The following is a 24,247-nucleotide window of genomic DNA, read 5'->3' on the forward strand; positions in this document are numbered from 1 at the left end:
GAGGTCCGGTGAAGGGCTGGGTGAGGTCCGGGAGGTCCTGGCGGTCACGCCGAGGTGTGGGTCGTCGACGGTGGTGGCCGGAATAGGGCTGACCGCGTGCGCAGGCGGTCGGGCTCGTCGGCGACGTGTGCTCCGGCCTGCTCACGGCGGTAGGGCTCAATCAAATGGCACATGGAGCTTCACGGGATGCTAGGGATGCTACAGGTGTAAGGAATCGACGAATGGCTTACCGTGGAGCTCGATCTACGTGTGACGGCGGCCGGTTGAAGTCTGGCGACGTCGATCCGGCGTCTTCAGCGAGGTAATGTTCAATCCACGGGTCGGGGAGCTTCACTGAGGTCCGAAGAAGCTAACCCGAGGGTCCGATGGGGCAGAGAATGGCTGGCTTGGCCGGTCTACGGTGGTCGTGGCTTGCGCGGCCGCTGGCACGCCGTTCTCTGGGCAAACGCGGTCGAACTCGTGCTCGGGCTGGGTCAGGGACGCGCGGGGGTGTACGGTCGAGGCCGGGGTGGCTTTTATAGCCACGGGCGCGGGCATGGGCGTGGGCGCTGGGTTGGCACGACGCGGGCTGAGCACCAAGGGCGTGCTATGGCGTTGCCAGGGCGCGTCGAACACGTGGCCGTGTTCATCTGCCCAAGTTCTTGCGCCTGCAGAGATCACAACTGTGCGAATCTCGCCAAAGGTCTTGTGCAAGATTTCTTCCTGGCACCTACGGCTAGCTAGTTTGTGTAAGTTCCAATGGAAGATCTGCCCTAGCTTACAAGATATGTGGGCGCCAAGTCTTGTCTGTCTGCACTGTTCACCAGCGACAAAACTGATGCCAAACCATGTTAAACGACCTCAGTTTGATTTCAAATTTTTCAGGGGTGTGCCTTGGGTAATTTGGCAACTTTTTGTTATTTGGTCCAAGTGGTTTTGGCACCAGCACAAGGGTGAACACATTTGATCTTTGGGCTAGGGTTGGTTTTGGGGACTTAGAGAATTTTGAATGGCTCTAGTGTGCTCCCCACTTGGTGAATTGTTTTGGGGTTTTTGTTGGGCCTTTTTGTAATACCTCCCTTAATACATTTTGTAGATTTACTAATATACTTCATCTTTGGTAAAGGTTCCCTTTTATGATTTGGCCATTTGCACAACCTTTTCCTTCTAATCCCATATTTAGGGTTAAATGGCTTAAGAGGGGATTTAGGTTTTTAGAATCTTTTCATGAGTGAGAATGTATGAAGGCTAGGGTGTATCTTTTGTTATGATCAATACTTAGCTTAGCCATGACTCTAAGGCTTTTAGTACCTCCACTTCCTATTTTACATATTGGATTAGAGGCCATAGGTGTGTTCCTTTGGCCAAGGCCTTGGGTAACACCTAGGGTGTTACAATGTACCGGAGGGAATGAGGCCCGCGACGTTTTCAGCCGGAAGCTCGATAGTGGAGACGGCGGGGATCGTCCGAGAGGAGCCTGAAGCAGAGCACCACTTGCGCGTGGAGAAGGCTCGTGGCTCTCTATGGAGTTACTCGATCGTGGTGCTTGGCCCTCGCGTGGTCTTCCATTTGCGTAGGGGCACCAACGAGGATTAGTCGAGACCTTGCGTGGTTACAGATATCTCGGTAAAAATACCGACGTCATCCACGAGAGTTTGCATCTCTACCTTGCTCTTTAGCTTCCGCATTTATATTAAGCATTTAAGTTTCAATCTTGTCTTTATACTTATATTGTTTTAGATTGAATCTTAGCCATTGCGGTAGAGATAGTAACACCTAGACAAAAACTAGTTTTCACATTCTAGTTTGATTATTTGCATAGGTTTTGCTCTAGGGATTTATTTATGGCCTAGTTTAGAAAAAGTTTTAGAAGTCCTAATTCACCCCTCTTAGGCGTCACCTATTTCCTTCAATTGGTATTAGAGCCTGGTTTGGCTCATTTGAAACGCTTTAGCTTCACCGCTAAAAGAGCCGACACTTTTAGAGAAAGGGAATGGATACCCATAGTCCACCACACTTCGACGACACTAACTTCCCATATTATAGTGCTAGAATGGCTTGTTACCTAGAGGCTGTTGATCTAAGTGTTTGGGGAGTCACTCATGACGGGATGAAACCACTCAAAAATCCCGAGAAACCCACCACGAGTGAGGAAAAAGAAATTAATTTAAATGCTAGAGCCAAAAATTGCTTGTATGAATCTCTTAGCATGGATATTTTTAACTAAGTTTTTACATTAAAAACTACTAACGAGATTTGGCTAAAACTGCATGAACTCCATGACGGCACATCCAATGTCCGTGAGCAAAAACATTGCCTTGTCTTAAATGAGTATAATTCTTTTGCTATGAAGGATAATGAGCTTGTTAGTGACATGTATTCTCGTTTGAATCTAATCATCAATGAGCTCAATTCTATTGGGATAAATAGTCTAGGTGATGCAGACATTGTGAGGAAGACTATCTCCCTACTACCACAACAAAGATATGGGAGTATCATCACTATTCTTCATAACATGGAGAACTTGAGTACAATGACCCCGACCGTTGTGATTGGGAAAATCACAGCCTTTGAGATGTCACGAAAAATGCGTCGGGGAGAGGAGCCAACTTCCTCAAGGCCATATGCTTTTTCATGTGATGAAAGGAAGGGTAAAAAGAAGGCTCCCACTCCAAGTTCCTCAAGTGAAGAAGAGGAAGAAGAAAGGGATGATGATGAAGATAATCAACCATCAACATCATCCTCCGAGGACGAAGAAACAATCCGACGTGTCGGAAAGGTAATGGGGATGATCCGCAAGATTAATCTAATGGGTGTGCCCCTGCAGGTAGAGGATCTTCTCTTTAACATTCACAGGAAAAAGTAAAAAAGAGAGGATGTTTCGCATGCAGAGAGAAGGGCCACTTTAGGGACATATGTCCAACTATGGCGAAACCCAAAAAGGGGAGGAGCAAAGGCAAGACACTAACAAGTGTCAAAACTTGGGATGATTCTTCAAGCGAAGAAGAACCTCCCAGGACACGCAGCCACCGGTCCTCATCATGCTCATCACGGTCATCGCGCAAGTGCCTTATGGCAAGAGGTAAAATGAGTATTCCTTCCTCTAGTGATGATAACAGTAGTGATGATGAAGGTGAGGGAAAGCCCTCCATTGATGAGCTTGCGTAATCCGTTAATTTTTTTAGGATGTTTGCACTAAGGAAAAGACTCAACTTAAAACTTTGAAAAATAAGTTGATTAGCTATCAAAATGATTACAAAGGTTTGCTAGAAAAAATTGAAACATCTGCAAATTTAAATTGTGAGCTATCAACTAAAATTGAGCAATTAGAATCTAGTGCTTCATCCACTGCTACCGATGATGGCCTTATTAAAAACAATGAAAAACTTAAGGCTAAGTTAGCTAGCTCCCAAGAAACTATTGAAAATTTGCTAGGAAAAATGGAAATTCTTAGCATACACAATAATGAGCTAACTACTAAGCTAGAAAACATTGGTAGCACCCCAGGGGCATCTTTAGTTGAAATTCCTAAAATTATTAAGAAAGATGCTTCTACTTCTTGCTTTGATTTAATTGATGATTCTAACCCCTGCAACCAAGTTCTTGTTGAGAATATTGTTGTAGAAACATGATCAGATGAGGTTGCGAAGGAAAATGAGCAAATAAGGCAAGAAGTGGCTCGCCTTGGTAAGGCTTTCTATGATAAGAAAGGCAAAGCCAAAAAAATCCAACCTCCTCAGGATAACACCACTGCGGGAGTGAACAAGCCCGTGGAGGGCGAAACTGTGATTTGTAGGTATTGTCACAAGGAACGCCATAAGTCTTTCCAATGCAAAGCGAAGACCGGAGATAAGCAAAAGCAAAAGCTCAAGAAAAAGCCAATAAGCAAAATCTCCAACACCTACATCAACAAGGTGGACAAAAAGACTGCTACACCATATTTGATCAAGAAGAAAAAGAATGGAAAGGTGATAGCAATCAAGGCCAACAAGCAAGCCAACAAAGAAAAGGGGGCCAAACGCATCTGGGTGCCAAAGGAAAGTATTTCAACCATGAAGAACACCAAGAAGGTTTGGATCCCGAGAGGGAAGTGAGGAGTCCGAAGGTCATCGGGGAATTTGGAGACTTGGCAAAATTGGAATGTATATCATGGGATACATCATAATGGATCAAGTCTATTGCCAAGCGAGTTAGTGCATACTTTGGACCCAAATTCCCCACCCATGACCAAGGTAACTAGATTTATTGTATTTTTTGCTTTTAGATATGCATATCTATTTTCATGTATCTAGTTTTACCTTTCCTACCTAGTGCTACAATTTGTATTTATATTTGTTTAAATGCATGCATACTAGGTAAATCATATGGTAGAATTGCTCACTTTCAATTCGTACTCTTGAGCAAACCTACATGGTTTAAAAATGATAAGCACGACACATAACTTATTTAACATTCATAAGAAATTGATACATCAATTGATATTTTGAAAAACTGCAAGTGGTATAATACTTCAATTATGCTTCAATTGGTATCATTTAACTTATATGTGCCAAAGCTCGGATTATATATAATTTGCCCCTCTTGATATCAATTCAAAGTGCATGTCTGCTACAAGTATTCAAAACTTGTATGCACACTTTCAGAGGAAGGTTACTCTATAATCTAAGTCTTTGAGACTAACACCTATTTTCAAGTATATTTCATGTGGTATTCTCATTGTAAGGAAAATGAAGTCCCCGGAGAAAGACAACAAGCTTCCACTACAAATCTACAAGAACTCTTATGCCTCACAAGCCTGCTATTGGTTTTCAATTGGTCTGCAATTGACTTTCAATTGGTATCTTTGAGACTACATTTGGTATCATTTACATGTCTTCTTCAACATTTGGTTAGACTATATTTCATATCTTATACTTCCCATGTTGCTATACATGCATAAGTTGTTAACTCATATCTGTTACCTATGCATAAGGGAAGTTGATCTAATCAAACCATGTCTTGCACCTCTATTTTTCACATGCTTTTTCCTAAGTAGAAGATCTCTGTCAGGGAGAGTATTTCTCCGTCTCTAAAGGGGGAGAAGTTTCTTCCAAAAGGAGAACACTCATTTAGGTGGAGTAATAATTTTTACAGCTTCTATCGGTATCATTGATAAATCTTCTATGATGGCAAATCTTATTTGCTTCCTACATGCTTTTAATGTCTTCCTTTTCGATGGTTGATGCCAAAGGGGAGAAATTGTAGGGACCAAAGCAATGAAATGTTATCAAACACCAAACACCACCAATTCAAAATTTTGATCCTTCAAGTGGTTTTGGCTCTTTGGTCTAAAATAGGAAGTAAGTGAATTATGGAGTTAGGGGGAGGCTTAAGTCCATAATATCACATTGTGGGGACAAACATGCATCCTAGAAAGTAGATTGCATTTTTCATTAAAATGTTTGTTATATTTGCTTGCTTTAGTTGTGTTGTCATCAATCACCAAAAAGGGGGAGATTGTAAGAAAAATGGACCCTAGGCCATTTGCTCAATAGGTTTTGGTGTTTGATGATCAACATAACCTGTGGACTAATGTATTTGCTAGTGTTTATGTCTTTAGTTCATAGAATGCGAAGAGGATTGGACTAAGACACCGAGGATGCAACACCACAAAAGAAGACATAAAAAGAGCTTAGAAGTCCAAGACACAAGACCAAAGGAGCCCAAGAACAAAATACAGAAGACCTAGAAGATGGGCTGTCAGCTAGCGCACCGGTGGCACACAGTTGGCTCATCGTTGGCACACAGCTGGCTCACCGGTGGCACATAGTTGGCTCACAGGACAGCCAACAGAGCTTCCATTTGCTCCATGTCTGAGAGGAGGCACCATACTATCCGATGTGCACCAGACAGTCACTGTTCACCGTCTGGTGCCCGTTGGCTGCACACCGTTGGCACACTGTTGGCACACTGTTCGCGCACAGTTGGCGCACCGTTGGCACAAAGTTGGCTGACAGGACTGTCCGGCACGAGCAACGGCTAGCTGTCAGTCGTTGGCTGCACACCGTTGTCACAATGTTGGCTCACCGTTGGCACATTGTTGGCTCACCGTTGGCACACAGTTGGCTGACAGGACTGTCCGGTGTGCCACCCCAACAACAATCTTCTTTTCAATGACTAGTTGAGTTGGGGCCTATATATACTTCACCCAACCAACCATTTGAAGGTGTGGGAGCCCAAGCAACATACCAAGGCATATAGTAGACATTCTCAAGTGCTCATACACCCAAGTGCTTAATTGTAACGCCCCGAATTTTGGAGTTGAATTTTTTCTTTCCCCTTCACTCGCCAAATTCGGGTGTTACCTCTCTTTTCCCATTTCTTTCCGCTACACCTTACCCATTCTCAAAATTCTAAAGAGAATTAACTTTATGTCGTATATTAATAAATCCTAGAAGTGGATTTTCCCTTTGGTTGTTGCATCATGCCGAGCCACACATCTTTTCTTTTGTGTGTATTTGCTTCGCCTTCGTGAAGTATTCATTTATTAAGAGAGTTTAGAGCTAATAGAAAACAAGAAAATCCCAAACCCCCCCTCTCTTGGGCCGGTTCCCCTGGCGTGGCCCAGCCGCGGCCTGCCCTCCCCCCTTCTCTCTCGCCGTGGGCCGGCTCGGCGCCCTGCGGCCCAGCCGCCTCTTTTTCCGCCCTGGCCTCCCTTCCTTTTTCCCTTTTTTTCTTTCCTTTTCTCCACCGATTTTTCCTGCGCAAGCCCACCGGATTTCCTCCCCCGCGCGGCCCAGCTGGGCTCCTCCCGCGCCCCCCACGCTTCCCCCTCTTGGGCCGGTCGCCTGTGGCCTACTCGACGCGCGCCCTTTTATTTTTTAGAGCAGCCCAGCTCCTCCTTCCCAGCGCGGCAGCCAGGTGTGTTGGCTCGTGCCCTACACGCAGCGTACAACCGCCAGGCGCGGCGCGATGGCTCAGCCGCCATGCAATCCGGCGGCCGTTTCTCCAACTTTCGCCCGCGTATCTCGCGCCCACATCGGGAGAATCACCCACGACGCCCTAGTCCAAGAAACCAGCCTCCTCTCTCTCCCCTGCTCAACCCAAAGCCTCTCTCTCGCTCGACACCGCACAGGAAGAAACCGAATCACCGATTGGAGCTCCTCGGGGACCTCGCCGGTGATCGTCGAGGTAAAGCCCCCATCCTCCTTTCTCCTTCCCTCCCTTAGCGTCTCTTGGGACCATGCTTCGTCGCCGAAGGTCCTGCAGGAAGAAACAGCTTCGGCAAAAGCTGCTTATACGTGATGCTGAAGCTACCACTCATAAAGCTTCGGTATTATAACGTATCCGAAGATGAAGGATCAAACCGACTTAAAGATGGAATGACCTTTTAGTCCATAAGGGTCTGAGTCATTGTTGTAAACTTTTATAAGGGGTATGATTGTAATTCCTTACAGGCTGTGTCCTGTGCCTATAAATAGTGAACAGTGTTCCTTTACTGTTCACGCAATCCTGTAATTGCAAACACATTGTTTGGGATTTATTATTTTCTGCCAAGGCGAAGGTACAAATGTATCTAAACATTATGTTTTGATATTTAGGTTCATATAATAAAATATGTGAATAAAGTTATCTATTTTTGATACATCTTTCTCTAATGTTTCATGTTTTATATTTTATTTCATATTATTTTGTAAGTCTGATCACGAAGGTGTGACCTTCGTGATATTCTACTCATGGTCTTCGTCCGAAGTTCATTAAATCCTTGGGGGAGATAATGCTTCAGCGGACGAAGGGCATTAATATTTAACATTTTATGTTGCCTTGTTCTTAATTCATAGCATTTGAGAACAAGTCCCCAACATTGACGCCCACCTCCGGTGAACTCACTTCCACTTTTCGAGCTGATGTCTTCGTTCAAGAACCAAGCTGGAGCTGCTTCGGCTCCGAAGCTGATTCTCCCGATAATAGGCGGTTCATGCCCAGAGCCGACCAACAAGAAACAGAAGGAGGCACAGAGAAGAGTACAACACGTAGGGGTACAAGGACCCTTCATCAAGTCAAGATGGTCTCACATCCCAATTACCTTCTCTCAAGAGGATCTTCAGCTCAAGGATTATCCGCACAATGATGCTATGGTTATCTCTTGTGTGATCAAAGGATTTCTGGTCCACAATGTTTTGGTTGATACAGGCAGTGCGACTGATATCATATTTGCCAAAGCCTTCAGACAGATGCAAGAGCTCGAAGACAAGATCCATGATGCCACACATCCCCTTTGTGGCTTCGGAGGAAGGCAGATTGTAGCACTTGGCAAAATCACAATGCCAGTAACCTTCGGATTTATTAACAACTCAAGGACTGAACAAGTTGTGTTTGATATTGTTGACATGGAATACCCTTACAATGCAATCATTGGTCGTGGTACTCTCAATGCCTTCGAAGCAATTCTTCATCCAACATATCTTTGCATGAAGATACCTTCGGACCAAGGGCCCATTGCTATTCATGGAAGTCAGGAAGCTGCTAGAAGGGCCGAAGGAAACTGGACAGACTCAAAAGCAATCCATAACATAGATGGAGCTGAAGCTTGTGAACAATACAAGTTCAGAAGGGAGAAAGCTGCTTCGGCCGATCAGCCGAAGCCCATGCTCTTATGTGATGACATAGCAGAGCAGAAGGTGCTATTGGGATCCCCACTGTCCGAAGAACAGGAGAAAACCTTGATAAGGTTTCTGTTCAACAACAAAGATGTTTTTGCATGGTCAGCTAATGATCTTTGCGGAGTCAACAAGGATGTTATTGAACACTCGCTCAATGTTGATCCATCCTTCAGACCCAGAAAGCAGATGCTTCGGAAGATGTCTGATGATAAGGCCGAAGGTGCTCAGAATAAAGTGAAAAGACTCCTCAGTGCCGGAGTTATCAGAGAGGTAAAATACCCAGAATGGTTGGCTAACACTGTTATGGTAAAAAAGGCCAATGGTAAATGGAGGATGTGTATTGATTTTACTGATCTCAACAAGGCCTGTCCGAAGGACGAGTTTCCATTGCCAAGGATAGATTCCCTAGTTGATGCAACAGCTTCATTAGAGCTTATGAGTCTGCTGGATTGTTATTCAGGCTATCATCAAATTTGGATGAAGAAGGAGGATGAGCCAAAAACCAGCTTCATAATCCCTAGTGGAACATATTGTTACCTTCGGATGCCTGAGGGGCTCAAGAATGCTGGAGGAAGCTTCATCCGAATGACAGCGAAGGTCCTTCATTCTCAGATAGGCAGAAATGTGCTAACTTATGTTGATGATATCATTGTAAAGAGCACGAAGCAAGAAAATCACATTGCTGATCTGTAGGAGACCTTCGCTAATTTTAGACAGGCCGGTTTAAAGTTGAATCCAGAAAAATGTGTCTTCGGAGTGAAGAAAGGGAAATTTCTTGGCTGCCTAGTTTCAACAAAAGGGATTGAGGCTAATCCAAATAAAATCGAAGCTATCCTTCGAATGGAACCACCAAGTACAAAGAATGGGGCTCAAAGATTGACAGGAAGACTGGCATCTCTCAACAGATTCATATCTAGATCAACAGAGAGAAATTTACCATTCTTCGAAGTGCTGAAGTCAGCCGAAGTTTTTCAATGGGGACCAGTCCAGCAGAGAGCCTTCGAAGAGCTGAAGCAATATTTGATAGACCTAACAACACTAACTCCACCAACGCTAGGGGCTCCTCTGTTGTTATATGTGGCAGCTTCGCACTCAGCTGTAAGTGCAGCACTTGTCCAAGAGAAGCTTGAAGGCCAAGTCAAAAAGCAAGCCCCAATATACTTTGTATCCGAAGTTCTTAGTTTATCAAAGAAAAATTATACAGAATTGGAGAAGGTGCTGTATGCTGTTTTGATGGCATCCAAGAAGCTTCGGCACTATTTTCAAGCATACAATATAATTGTCCCTTCTTCACAACCATTGAAGGATATTATGAGAAATAGAGAAGCTACTGGAAGGGTTGGAAAATGGGCTGCGGAACTCAATGAATTTTGCATTGATTATGTGCATAGATCTTCGATTCAGTCCCAAGCATTGGCAGACTTCATTGCTGACTGGACGCCAGGGGCTCAGGAAGAAGAAACGAGTAAAGATGCCGAAGTTTGGACAATATTTTGCGATGGTTCTTGGGGAACCTTCGGAGCAGGAGCAGCTGCTGTGTTGGTCGCACCTTCCAAAGTTAAAACTTGTTATGCAACAAGACTTGATTTCAGTTGCACAAATAACATTGCTGAGTACGAAGCTTTGCTCTTAGGTCTTCGGAAATTAAAGGCAATGGGAATTAGAAGGGCGGTTCTTAAAACTGATTCCCAGGTTATTTCTGGTCATATTGACAAAAGTTATAAAGCAAGAGATCCGAAGCTTGAAAAATATTTAGACACGGTCCGAAGGATTGAGGCTTCCTTTGAAGGGTTTTCTGTTAAAAATATTCCTCGAGGAGAAAATGAACATGCTAATTTATTAGCCAAGTCAGCAGCACAGGGGCTGCCTTTACCTTCGGACGTATTTTTCGAAACAATAAAAGCACCTTCGGTCGAACTTCTTGAAAGAGCAGTCCTCAACATATCTCCTGTCTATAGTGAAGACTGGAGAACTGAGATCATCTCTTTCCTTCAGGGTAACTTTCTTTCAGATGACGAAGCTTATAACAGGAGGATAGAGGCAAGAGCTCGACCATATGTTATAATAGAAGGGGAGCTGTACAAGCATGGAGTCTGTGCTCCATTACTCAAGTGTTTATCCAGAGCCGAAGGTATAGAATTGATGAAGGAAATACACGCAGGACTGTGTGGATCTCACATTGGACCTAGGTCTTTGCTTGGAAAAGTCTTTCGTCAAGGATTTTATTGGCCAAAGGCAGCTTAGGATGCAACGGAATTAGTCCAAAAGTGCGAAGGTTGTCAGAAATGTGCAAGAGATCAAAAACAACCTTCGTCTCTAACCCAGTTAATACAACCCACTTGGCCGTTGCAAAGGTGGGGCCTTGATTTGTTAGGTCCGTTACCGCCAGCACAAGGGAACTTAAGATATGTTGTAGTGGCAGTGGAATATTTTTCTAAATGGATTGAGGCAAAGCCTTTAGCCACAATAACTTTGGTCACTATTCAAAAGTTTTTCTGGCAAAATATTGTTTGTCGTTTCGGAGTGCCGAAGGCTATTACTGTGGATAATGGAACGCAGTTTGGTTCCGAAGCTTTCAGAGAATTTTGTGAACAAATTGGCACGAAGATCCATTTTGCATCAGTTCGGCATCCGGAGTCAAATGGACTTGTTGAAAGGGCTAATGGCATCATAATGACAGGAATAATGAAGTTAATCTTCAATCAGCCTAGGGGAAAGTGTCCAGACGAATTAATCAAAGTGGTGTGTAGCCACAACACAACAATATCAAGATCAACAGGTTTTACACCATTCAAACTATTGTTTGGTGACGAAGCAATAACTCCGGAAGAAGCCAAAGCAGGATCAATAAGAATAGTAGCTTCGGCAGAAGACAAAGCTGAAGCTGATTACTCTGTGGAAAAAGATGCTATAGAGGGGATCAGGCTTCAAGCTGTGGAAAACATCAACAAATACCAAGCTGAAACAATAAAATGGCGTGATAGAAAGGTTCGACTAAAGAACATTGAACCAGGACATTTGGTGCTTCGAAGAGTAGCCAACCAAGAGACAGTAGGCAAGTTACAGCTGAAGTGGGAAGGACCTTTTCTGGTAGTATCTTCGTCAAGACCCGGTTCCTACAGATTGAAGGATATGGTCGGCAACGACATTCCTAGATCATGGAATGCAGACGAGCTTCAGCGATATTATGTTTAGTTTGATGTAATTTTTTCTATTCTTTCTTGTGGTACCCTTTTCCTTTCCAAAGGGGGAGAAAGGTTTTTAATGGGGCCACAACATGTAATTTTTCTTTTCCATATTTCAATTCTATAAGAGCGATATCCCCCAAAGATGTAAATGTAAAAGCTGAGAACGCACCATCGAGTGCAAAGGAAAAAGAAAAGAAAACAGGGAGAAGCTCAAAAGTTGTTCCTAAGGGAATGCAGAGCTTGCAGCGAAAAATAAACGCTGATTCCGCTGAAAGTAAAAGGCGAAGAAGCTCCTAAGGGAGGCTTGCAGCGAAAAATAAACGCTGATTCCACCGAAAGTAAAAGGCAAAGAAGCTCCTAAGGGAGGCTTACAACGAAAAGTCAACACTGATACACCGAAAAGTAAACGGTGAAGCCGAAAAATAAACGGCAAAAAGATTTGAGTCATTCCCAAGGGAATGAAGGCTATGATTATGGTTTCGAATATACATTCGGATATTCATTTGCACGATACATTACATCATGACATTTGCATTCATAAACATTCATTTAGACATATATAGGATCTTATCATCATATCATACAGAAAAGGCAGATGCTTCGGCTATGAGGGAAAAACTTCAGAGAAAGAGGGAATTTTCATGCTTCGATGTGTACGAAAAGAAGGGAAGGTGTTTTTCGCCTTCGGCTCAAAAATAAAATTTCGTCCACAGCAAAGCAGATCGTACACGGATAAAGGGGAAATATATTACAAGGTATGCACAAATTTACATAAGTTTCTCTACAATTATATTACAAAGATTTCTCTAGAATTTTTTGCAGAAAAGTCTTTTGCAGCAACTGTTAAGCTTCAGCTCGTCATTCTTCAGCTTCATCATCCTGTACGTATTAAAACGGAATGAGAAAGGTGCAGAATCCAAGGAGAAGGTAAAAGTAACAAGTATAAGTTTCTCACTGGCTTAAGGTGGCTCCGAGCTTCGTCACCAGCCATTTTTCGCCCGCCGTTTATCCAAATCTGGGTCATAAACCTGTTTCCTATGCTTCGGGCTAGGCTTGGGATGTCAACCAAATCTGCCGGTGACAAACTGAAGTTTGGCCTATTTATAATTTTCCCGTGCGTGCAACCAGCCTTCAAGAAAGCGGTAGCCGTGCCTCGAGAAGCTAGCAGGGCGCAGAAATCAGCATGCCCAGCAATAACTTCGTCAAGTGCATCAACTTCGCCCTCAATGTATTCTAAGGTGCTTGGCAGGTTTTCAGCTGAAGGTGTAAACTTATCAGAGCTGGCTCCAATTGAGTGAAACACATCCTTCAGCCGCTGCACACATCGGCTGCCGAAATCTAAGCATTTCTCCTGAAGCTCCTTCAATGATTTTTGTAAATTTGAATTCTTCTCGATTTCGGTCTTGAGACTTGTTTCGAGATTCTTCTTTTCCTGCTCGGATTTTTCTGATTTTATAAGTAATTCATTGTTTAATTTGTCATTTTCGGCTTGGGCTTCAGCCAGTGAACCTTCCATAGAATGAATGACGAAGTCTTTCTTTTCCAAGGCAGCTTCGTGATCTTTAACTTTGATTTCAAGGTCTTGAATAACGAAGTCCTTTTTCTTCAGAGCAGCTTCGTAATTTTCGATTTTGTTCTCTAGATCTTTGATGGTAGCTTTGTTTTTCTCCTCTTCAAGATCTTGTTGCATTCTCAGCACTTTACTTAGTAGTACACTCTGCCAAAACAACCTTCGTTAGAAAACATATTAATTCAAAAAACAATATAAAGTTGAGTTTTTACCTTGAAATTAGCATAGAGCAAGCTACCGGCAATATGCTGTCGCTGGTACCTGCAGAGGTCCGCTTCTATCTTCGGTAGGCCAACGCTTTTTGAGAAAGTCCTAACAACCTTGGCCTCGGTTTGATTCCGAAGGTACCTTAATTTCCCTTCATTAACACCACCAAATAGCAGAGATCCTGGTTTGTATCCGCAGGATATAGCATATTTCTTTAGCTCTTCTTTTTCAGTGTCTGTTAACTCTTGTCCAAGTATATCTTGAAAATTAAAATTTTCTTCTTCCAAAGTGTCTTCAATTTGCTCTTTTCCTTTTTCAATTGTCGTGTTCACCGCAACCGTAGCAGCTTCTTCTTCAGCCATTCTCAGAAGTATATTGTCAATATCACCAAGTGTGGTCTCTAGATTAGGATCTTCGGTGGTCTCGGTTTCGGCTCCGGTGGCTTCGGCTTCAGTGGTTGCTCCGGTAGCTTCGGCTCCGGTTGTTTCGGCTCTGGTGGTTTCGGCTCCGGTGACTGTGGTTTCGGCAGTGATAATTTTTGACGCCGATGTCGGTGGCGGTGTCTGATGAATGACATCGGCCACTTGGATAATTCTTCGTTTTTTCGGCTTTGCGGGACTTTCTGTTGCCGAAGCTTCTTTGTTCTTCTGAAAAAACTTCGTCAGTTCCGGCGCCAGCGGACTTAGCCTGATAGGCAAAGGTTTAGTCGTTACCTTCAGAATCTCTTCCACTTCGGCAGCAGAAGGTGTTGCCGGAGCTTCTTCCTCTCGGGCCGACGTCTTTGGTTTTGGGGATGCAGCTTTTCTTTTCTTCGGAGCAGCTATCTTCGGCTCAGGGTTCAGTTTTTTCAGAAATTTCCTTGTCCTTTTTAGCCAATTTGGTGCCTTCTTCGTCAAGGGCGCTCGCAATCCTCTTTCTTTTCTGGCCTTCGGCACCTCCGACCAGTTGCTCATAGTCAGGGTAATCAAAATTCAAGGCATCTAGCACACGATTCAATCTTCGTTTCGGACGTGTGCCGAAGGCTGCAGTCATTAATTGATCTTCTTTCTTAGAGTAATTGTCGAGGATCTCGTTGCAAATAACTTCAATTGTGTTCAGCCACTCTTGGCAGGGTGCTTTAAAATGTTTCTTAAACTTGTAGTGATAAGGCAATCGAACAAGTTCTCCCTTTTTCTTTTCTCCCACTAGCTTCGGCATTTCCCACTCCCTCAGTGTTGGGAACACCCTAAAAGCCAAAAATTCCTGCACTAGGTCTCTAGTGCCAATATGATCTGAAATCACTCGAAATTCAGCCAAAGCAGTCTGACTCGGGCTCCCCATTATCATGTTGCATCGGGGCCTCGTTTCTCCGAAGGTTAGTTCTAGCGGACTCTGGACCAATTTATCTTCATCTTCATCAACTTTCACATAAAACCATTCAGATTTCCATCCGGCTGGCCATTTGCTTCGGTAGCTTATCACTGGAAACTTCGTAGTCTTGCGATAAGCAAAGTTGTAGCAGCCAAAATTTTCGTGCAGACCATCTCCTCTAGCTTTAGTCTGGTAGTGTAATTCATGAACTCGGCAGAAACCCTCACCGAACGGTTCCACCCCCTGGCTACGAAGAGCCCAAATGTAAACACTTAATCTAACAATAGCATTGGGGGTCAGCTGATGAAGTTAAATCCCAAACTTCTTCAGTACAATAGCAATCATCTTGTTCAGGGGGAACCTTAGACCAGCTTTAAGAAAACTTTTGAAGACTACTACCTCGTCCTTTCCTGGCTTTGGGATAGTTTCCTCTCCACCAAAACGAATTAATTCCTTCTTGGCCTCACTAAAATAACCCATCTTCACCATTTTAGGAAGAACAGCTTCCGAAATGGTGGACTTTCCAAAGTCCAAATGGCTAGGTTTACTTGGCACCCCGCAGCTGTACTCATCTTCGGAACCAACTTCTTCAACATCAACTTGTGTTGCTTCGGCAGCAGGTGTGTCCTCTGATGAAACCAGCCCAGAATGCCTCATTACTTCGGAAATCGGAACAGTTTCAGCGGCTTCGGTCTCATCTCCATCACGCTCAACCCTAGCAGTGGAGCGTACTCTGGCCATTTGATTTTAAATTTCTTGAAAATTCCTTGGAAATTAATAACCTTTTTTCCGAAGCTCTTCTCGTGACGAAGCAGAATCCAAACTGGAGCTTCGTTTGAATGCAAAAGTCAAGCTTCGGCTATGGTTAATTTTTTGGCTGCAAAACAGTGCAATAGCAATGAATGCTGTGGTAACTTCACACCTACCTGTTTGTTTATATATTGCAGGTAAGAAGGTGAATCGTCAAGATTTTTACACCGGACAAACAGTCGCTCGCACCCACTGAACGGTGGGCCACAAAAACCGAGAAAGTGAACCTGCATGGTGGGACCGCTCCACGCTCGGAAACTGTATCGTTTCTCGGCAACGAGCTCAGGGAAGGTGTTTTTCGGACCTTCAGCTTCCCGAAGCCTAAGAGACTTTTTTCACGGATCAAGCTCGTTACGAAAAATGATCTAGCACCGCGAAGGGGCTACTGTTGGGACCATGCTTTGTCGCTGAAGGTCCTGCAGGAAGAAACAGCTTCGGCAAAAGCTGCTTATATGTGATGCCGAAGCTACCACTCATGAAGCTTCGGTATTATAGCGTATCCGAAGATGAAGGATCGAACCGACTTAAAGATGGAATGATCTTTTAGTCCATAAGGGTCTGAGTCATTGTTGTAAACTTTTATAAGGGGTATGATTGTAATTCCTTACAGGCTGTGTCCTGTGCATATAAATAGTGAACAATATTCCTTTACTATTCACACAATCCTGTAATTGCAAACACATTGTTCGGGAATTATTATTTTCTGCCAAGGTGAAGGTACAAATGTATCTAAACATTATGTTTTGATATTTAAGTTCATATAATAAAATATGTGAATAAAGTTATCTATTTTTGATACATCTTTCTCTAATGTTTCATGTTTTATATTTTATTTCATATTATTTTGTAAGTCTGATCACGAAGGTGTGACCTTCGTGATATTCTACTCATGGTCTTCGTCCGTAGTTCATTAAATCCTTGGGGAGATAATGCTTCAGCGGACGAAGGGCATTAATATTTAACATTTTATGTTGCCTTGTTCTTAATTCATAGCATTTGAGAACAAGTCCCCAACAGCGTCTTCAGCGCGCGATCCCTGGCGTTCCCGTCCCGGCGTGGCGCACGGCTCCCTGCGCGCATCTTCTTCACATTCGCGGCATGACGCAGCCTGCTGCTCGCGGACGCCCTCGCGCGGATGCCTGGCGCGGCCCGCCCGCGGCTGCTCGCGCGCCCTGCCTTCGGCGTGCCAGGTGCGGCTGACTCGGCGCGGACCCCTGGCCTACGCATGGTCCCTACCCTAGCTCCGTGCTCGCCCGTCCTCGCCCCGGCATGCTCGCCCTGGCGCGACGCGGCTTGGAGCTCGGCCCAGCGCGCTCATGGCGCATGGCCTGGAGCTCGGCCGACCTGCCCGCGGTTCTCCGGCCCCTTGCGCAGCCCTGGCGTTGTCCCTATTATCAGTATTATTATTTACTTGATGTGGTTTATGTCTTGCGAATGAAACACCGATGGACCACTTAAATGATTTAGTTCTTTTATATCTATAGTAAGAATAGCACTTGTACGTTCACAACATTAACCTGACCTGCTCTAACGCATTCTTCCACAAGTTATGTAATTACTTGTTCGTTCAATAAATAATTTGATAGAGACTAGCTTATGTGTAGTTAGATCCCCTCACGTGTTTTAACTTGATAAGATATGAATGTGTCGTCAAGCCGGAAGTTCCTTTACGTAGCACGTGTGGTCTCACAAGTCGTCGCGTGCCTTTCCGCTAACACTAATCTGGCGTGGTCATAAGCGCGAGCTCGCTGTCATGTGCGCGTGTAACTGATTTGTTTCCTTATATGGTGTACTATTCCTTTTCTGATTTAAGATGTAAATGTATGTTTGCACTCGCATAGAGAACAGTTTGGTTGAGGAATCCGAAGAACTCGCAGGAGAAGCCCCTGAGCAGCAGCTGGTTGGTGGAGGCAAGTGTCCCTTGACCTATCTCTGTCCTATACATTCTTTAATTCACCTCCCGCATTTCACAGTTATACCTAAGGATTGACTAGCTTTTGTTATCCATGTCCTTGTTTACCTATTTGAGTTGGATTATTATTGTTTAGCTTTATGCTACTGCTCAACTCTAATCAATGAACATGATGAGATTTATCAACGATACGATGTTCCCTTCTTTATTATTGATGTTATACTTGAGTCATTCAAGGGGGCTCGAGCGGTTTCTCGAGTGCCTCTCCGTAAGGACCTGTTCGTTGGATGACCGCCCAGGAAAACAGTGCAACCATGAGGGTGGAATGGGGTGCCCTTAGCTGAATAATTAGAGGATCCGTGGTGTAGTTCGCTTAGCAGTCGTGCCGTTAACGGGGCTCGGTGTATGCGGCTCGCTCTGCCAAGCTTGGGTTCGCCCTCTTGGGGAGGAGTGCGGTGCATTTAGGAAACCTAACGGGCGGCCACAACCTCGGGGAATCTTTGTAGTGATGCCCTGCTAGGCCACCTAGGTAGTGGTCAATGGGGAGTAGCTCTCTCCGGGTAGAAAGGGAATCACGGCTTGTGGGTAAAGTGCACAACCTCTGCAGAGTGTTTGAAACTGATATATCAGCCGTGCTCGCAGTTATGAGCGGCCAAGGGAGCTCCAGTGATTAGTGGTACTTGATCAGAGATGTTCGGATTTGTAGGTGGCAATGAGATTGATGGTTCTTGGTATTGACTCTGGTAATGGTAAGTGGTACTCTTTCCGTTTGGAAAAGAGTATGTTTGGGTTAATAACGTGGGTTAATTCTAAAACTTGGCCTTTTCTACTAGTAATAACAATCTGACCAACTAAAAGCAACTGCTTGACTTACCCCCACATAAAGCTAGTCCACTACAGCCAAACAGGACACTTGCTGAGTATGTTGATGTGTACTCACCCTTGCTCTACACACCAACCCCCCCTTCCCCAGGTTGTCCGCATTGCAACCACTGCTCAGGAGAAGATGAAGCCGTGGAAGGAGACTTCCAGGAGTTCCAAGACTACGACGAGTTCTAGGTGTGGGTTAGCGGCAACCCCCAGTCAGCTGCCTGTGAAGGCCGTGTTTATCTACGTTTCGTTTTCGCACTTTGATTATTGTAAAGACTATGTGGATGTCTTAGACATATGATGTAATCGACTATTTCCCCCTTTTTAATACTATTTGAGCACTGTGTGATGATGTCCATGTTATGCAACTGCTGTGTACGTGAATTGCTGATCCTGGCACGTACATGGTTCGCATTCGGTTTGCCTTCTAAAACCGGGTGTGACATAGGTGGTATCAAAGCCATGCTAACTGTAGGACCACTAACCTAGAGTAGAATGGTCGTTCTAAGGATTATAGACCTCTGTCCCTGCCTTGACTTTGGTATCCCTTCAAAAGTTGGTCACATCGACCAAACCTATGTTCTACTATATATTATACCTTGCTTAAAATTGTATTTTATTCTAATCCTTCATTTATTTGTGGTTCATTACTTGTTGGTCATAAGTTCTGTTTTCACTCTTATGCTTGCGGTGTCTTTTGTAGATGGCTCGTCTTAGGCACACTGCACGGAAGTCTGTCATCCCCTTCTTACCCTCCCGTCTCGCGGAGCGTATGCTTCGCCGTCCCGTGGCCGGTCAGACCAGCCACTTGGAGAGGCTGCACCACCGCCTGCATGAGGAGCAGGAGCGTCGACGATAGGAGTAGCAGGGCTCTTCTTTCTCGCTCCAGCAGGAGATAGAGTCCGTGAGGAGCTGCTCCCCGTACTTCCCCTGGAGGCGCCCCCTGCACCACCACTGAGCGCCCCAGCCGCTGGAGTAGCTGTTGGAGGAGACCCAGACGATGGAGGTGGCAACAGCAGCTCGAGCCACGACACCGACTTTTCTGCTGACCAGGAGCCGGAAGGATGGGTTGCTCGACCCATCACTCGTGACGCTGCTCGCGGGTGTCACTTCCATGATGCGCTCGACACCCTACTACGTCGAGTATCGCTGTGTGGTCTTCTAGCACAGTCGCGGGGTCTACCCGGACCGCTGGGAGGCGATCTGCTTGGTGCACCGTCCGGAGAACAGTCTCCAGGGTGCGGAGGTCTGCTTAGAGCACTATTCCATCTCTGAGCGGGACTCAGCTGAGGCGGCCATGCAAGATGCCGCACGGCGTGCGCTTTCGCACTACTGCTCAGTTTTCGGTGGGGTAGCTAACGGTCTCAACCTGAAGTATTACCCCCGCCGTCCATCTGGCAGCACAGGAGGCGTGATTGTTTCACCTATCGGTGAGGACAATCCTAGGTTGAGCAGCACAGTCAACCTAGCCGTCGTGCTAAACACGGAGCTGGACCATGCATTAGATGAGCTGAGTAGGGCTCGTGCTGAGATCGCCCTGCTGCGGGCTGAGCGCGCGGAACGTCGTCACCTGGATGATGGTTCCCCCGCTCCCGTCGGGACTCAGCACCCGTACCGCTCACCTCGGCGTGGACACCAGCCTTATGGCAATTCCGACTGCAAAACCAAGATAGACTTAGAACCATATATCGTCAGTGTTGAATCTTGTAATAAATGCTTAATATAGAAGTTTTAGTCTTAGTCTCAGTCTCCGTCTTAGCGTTAGTCTCGCTCTTAGTCAGTCTTAGTAGACAGGGTAGTTTGCTTATCCTGTTCATTTATGTTTGTCATGATGAACTATGTTTGATTTGGATCTTTGTAATGACTGTCACCAGAGTGTGGGTATCCCCTGCATTTTGGTTTACCTGTTATATGTTAATGAAGTTGGTTATCTAGTTGGGAAGCCTTTTATTCTACTTTCCTCTTTATCTGAGAAGCTGTGTTGGTCTGTGTTGGAGATCAGTGAAGATGTTCATCTGTTCAGTGTTGTGGAGAATTATATACTCTTTTCTTATGCTGCAAGATTTACAAGATCAGTTCTGATGTGTGGTTGCATTCTGCAGATGTCAGAAAACAGGCGCAGAGGAGGAAGGCGTGCTCAGCAGGAGTAGTCAGCTCAGCAGGATGAGGTACCCCAGCAACAGCAACTGCCGCCCCCGCCCCCGATGTCCATCGAGCAGATGTTCCTGATGCAGACCCAGGCAGTTCAAGCCATCGGTCAGACTCTGGCCGCCATTCAGCAGCAACAGCAGCAACAACCACCACCTCAACCTTAGATGCCTCAGATGCCCAGGGACAAGCGTGCTAAATTCATGAGAGGTCATCCCCCAATGTTTGCTCACTCTTCTGACCCCAGGGATGCTGAAGACGGGCTGCACGCAGTGGAGCGAGAGTTGCATACCGCTCAGTGCGATGACAGGGAGAAAGTTCTGTATGGTCCCCGTCTGTTGAGAGGAGCAGCCCAGTATTGGTGGGAGTCTTATCTCACCACTCATGGCAACCCCGACACCATCACCTGGGAAGAGTTCAGATGTAGCTTTCGTCAGTACTGTGTTCTTGCAGGTCTGATGACAGTGAAGAAGGAGGAGTTCCTGGCCCTCAAGCAAGGGTCATCGTCTGTCAGTGAGTACCAGGACAGATTTCTGCAGTTGTCTCGCTATGCTCCTGAAGATGTCAATACCAACGCCAAATGACAGTATCGTTTCTTGAGAGGCTTGGTTGACCCTCTGCAGTATCAACTGATGAATCATACCTTCCCGACGTTTCAGCACCTGATTGACAGAGCAATCATGACAGAGAGGAAGCGTAAGGAGATGGAGGATCGCAAGCGCAAGATCAGTGAACCCCAGTCTGGAAGCAGCAATCGTCCTTGTTTCTTAGGCAATCAACCTCAGCAGTTCAGGCAGAACCAGCGTCCACCTCAGCAGTAGCAGTTCCAAAGGCAGTATTCTCAACACCAGTATCAGAATCGCCAGAACAATCAGTCAGGAGGAGGTCAGTTCCAGAGGCAGAATCAGCAGGCACCTCGTCTTCCTGCCCCAGCAAGCCAGCAGAACAGTCAGGCAGCACCAGCTCAGGTTGGAAGCAGATCATGTTTCCACTGTGGAGAGCAAGGCCATTGGGTGATGCAATGTCCGAAGAAGGCAGCCCAGCAGCAGTCAGGCCCCAATGCCCCAGCAAAGCAGAATGTGTCCCAGCCTGGAGCAGGCAACCGCTCTCAGCCACGCTACAATCATGGAAGACTGAACCACTTGGAGGCTGAAGCAGTTCAGGAGACCCCCGACATGATAGTAGGTATGTTTCCAGTCGACTCCCATATTGCAGAAGTGTTATTTGATACTGGAGCAACACATTCATTCATTACTGCATCATGGGTAGAAGCACATAATCTTCCAATAACTACCATGTCAACCCCCATTCAAATTGACTCAGCCGGTGGTAGAATTCGAACCAATAACATTTGTTTGAATGTAAGTGTGGAAATAAGGGAGATAACATTTCTTGCTAACCTCATAGTAATGAGTACTCAGGGAATAGATGTCATCCTAGGGATGAATTAGCTAGATAAGTATCAGGCAGTTATCAGTTGTGATAAGAGGACAATCAAAGTGGTGTCTCCACTAGGAGAGGAAGTGGTGACCGAGTTAGTCCCGCCTGTGCCGAAGAAAGGAAGTTGTTATCAGATGGCTGTCGATGGCAGCGAAGCAGACCCAATTGAGAGTATCAAGGTTCTGTCCGAGTTCCCAAATGTGTTTCCAAAGGACTTACCAGGTATGCCACCAGAGCGGAAAGTTGAATTTGCCATAGAGCTTCTTCCTGGAACCACCCCCATCTTTAAGAGAGCTTACAGAATATCCGGACCAGAGTTGGTTGAGCTTAAGAAGCAGATTGATGAACTGTCAGAGAAAGGTTACATCCGTCCAAGCACCTCGCCTTGGGCCGCCCCTGTCTTATTCGTGGAGAAGAAAGATGGCACCAAAAGGATGTGTATCGATTATCGAGCTCTGAATGAGGTCACCATCAAGAACAAGTACACCTTGCCCAGAATAGAAGATCTGTTCGACCAAGTTGAGAGGAGCCAGTGTGTTCTCCAAGATAGATCTGAGGTCAGGTTATCATCAACTCAGGATCCGACCTTCAGACATTCCGAAGACGACATTCATTACCAAGTATGGGTTGTATGAGTTCACAGTGATGTCTTTCGGTCTAACAAATGCACCAGCCTTCTTCATGAATCTGATGAACAGTGTATTCATGGACTATCTTGACAAGTTTGTGGTGGTATTTATTGATGACATTCTGATATATTCTTAAAGCGAAGAAAAGCATGCAAGTCATTTGAGGATGGTATTGCAGAGATTGCGAGAGCACCAGCTGTATGCAAAGTTGAGCAAGTGCGAGTTCTAGATCAGTGAAGTCCTGTTCTTGGGTCACATAATCAACAAAGAAGGATTGGCTATGGATCCAAAGAAAGTGGCAGACATTCTGAACTGGAAAGCGCCAACAGATGCTCGAGGAATCAAGAGCTTCATTGAAATGGCTGGATATTATCGGCGATTCATTGAAGGGTTTTTGAAGATTGCGAAACCAATGACAGCTTTGCTAGGCAACAAGGTTGAGTTCAAGTGGACCCAGAAATGCCAAGAGGCCTTCGAAGCGCTGAAAGAGAAGTTGACTACAACGCCTGTCTTAGTCTTGACTGATGTGCACAAGCCCTTCTCGGTGTATTGTGATGCTTGTTACACAGGTTTGGGATGTGTGTTGATGCAAGAAGGAAGAGTTGTGGCTTACTCGTCCCGACAGCTGAAAGTTCATGAGAAGAATTACCCAATCCATGACCTAAAGTTGGCAGAGTGGTTCACGCATTGAAGACATGGAGGCACTATCTGTATGGACAGAAATGTGATGTTTACACAGACCATAAGAATCTGAAGTACATATTCACTCAGTCAGAACTGAATATGAGGCAACGAAGATGGTTAGAGTTGATCAAAGACTATGAGTTGGAGATTCATTACCATCCAGGCAAAGCGAACGTAGTGGCAGATGCTTTGAGCAGGAAGAGTCAAGTCAATCTGATGGTCGCTCTTCCGATGCATTGTGAGTTGGCCAAAGAGTTTGACAGGTTGAGTCTCGGATTTCTGAATAACACGCGAGGAGTCACAATTGAGTTGGAACCTACTCTGGAGCAGGAAATCAAAGAAGCGCAGAAGAATGATGAGAAGATCAGCGAGATCCGGCGACCGATTCTAGACGACAGAGGCAAAGATTTTCGGGAAGATGTAGAAGGTGTGATATGGTTCAAAGACCGCTTGTGTGTTCCTAATGTCCAGTCTATTCGGGAATTGATTCTCAAGGAAGCTCATGAGACAGCTTATTCGATTCACCCTGGAAGTGAGAAGATGTATCAGGATCTGAAGAAGAAATTCTGGTGGTACGGGATGAAGAGGGAAATCGCAGAGCATGTGGCTATGTGTGACAGTTGTCGATGGATCAAGGCAGAGCACTAGAGACCGGTTGGATTGTTGCAACCGTTGCAAATTCCTCAGTGGAAATGGGATGAAATCGGTATGGACTTCATAGTCGAATTGCCTCGCACTCGAGCCGGCTACGATTCCATTTGGGTAGTGGTGGACCGCTTAACCAAGTCAGCCCACTTCATACCTGTCAAGACCAACTA

This window comes from Zea mays, chromosome 7, assembly GCF_902167145.1.
Source record: "Zea mays cultivar B73 chromosome 7, Zm-B73-REFERENCE-NAM-5.0, whole genome shotgun sequence".
In the NCBI taxonomy this organism is placed as follows: Eukaryota; Viridiplantae; Streptophyta; class Magnoliopsida; order Poales; family Poaceae; genus Zea; species Zea mays.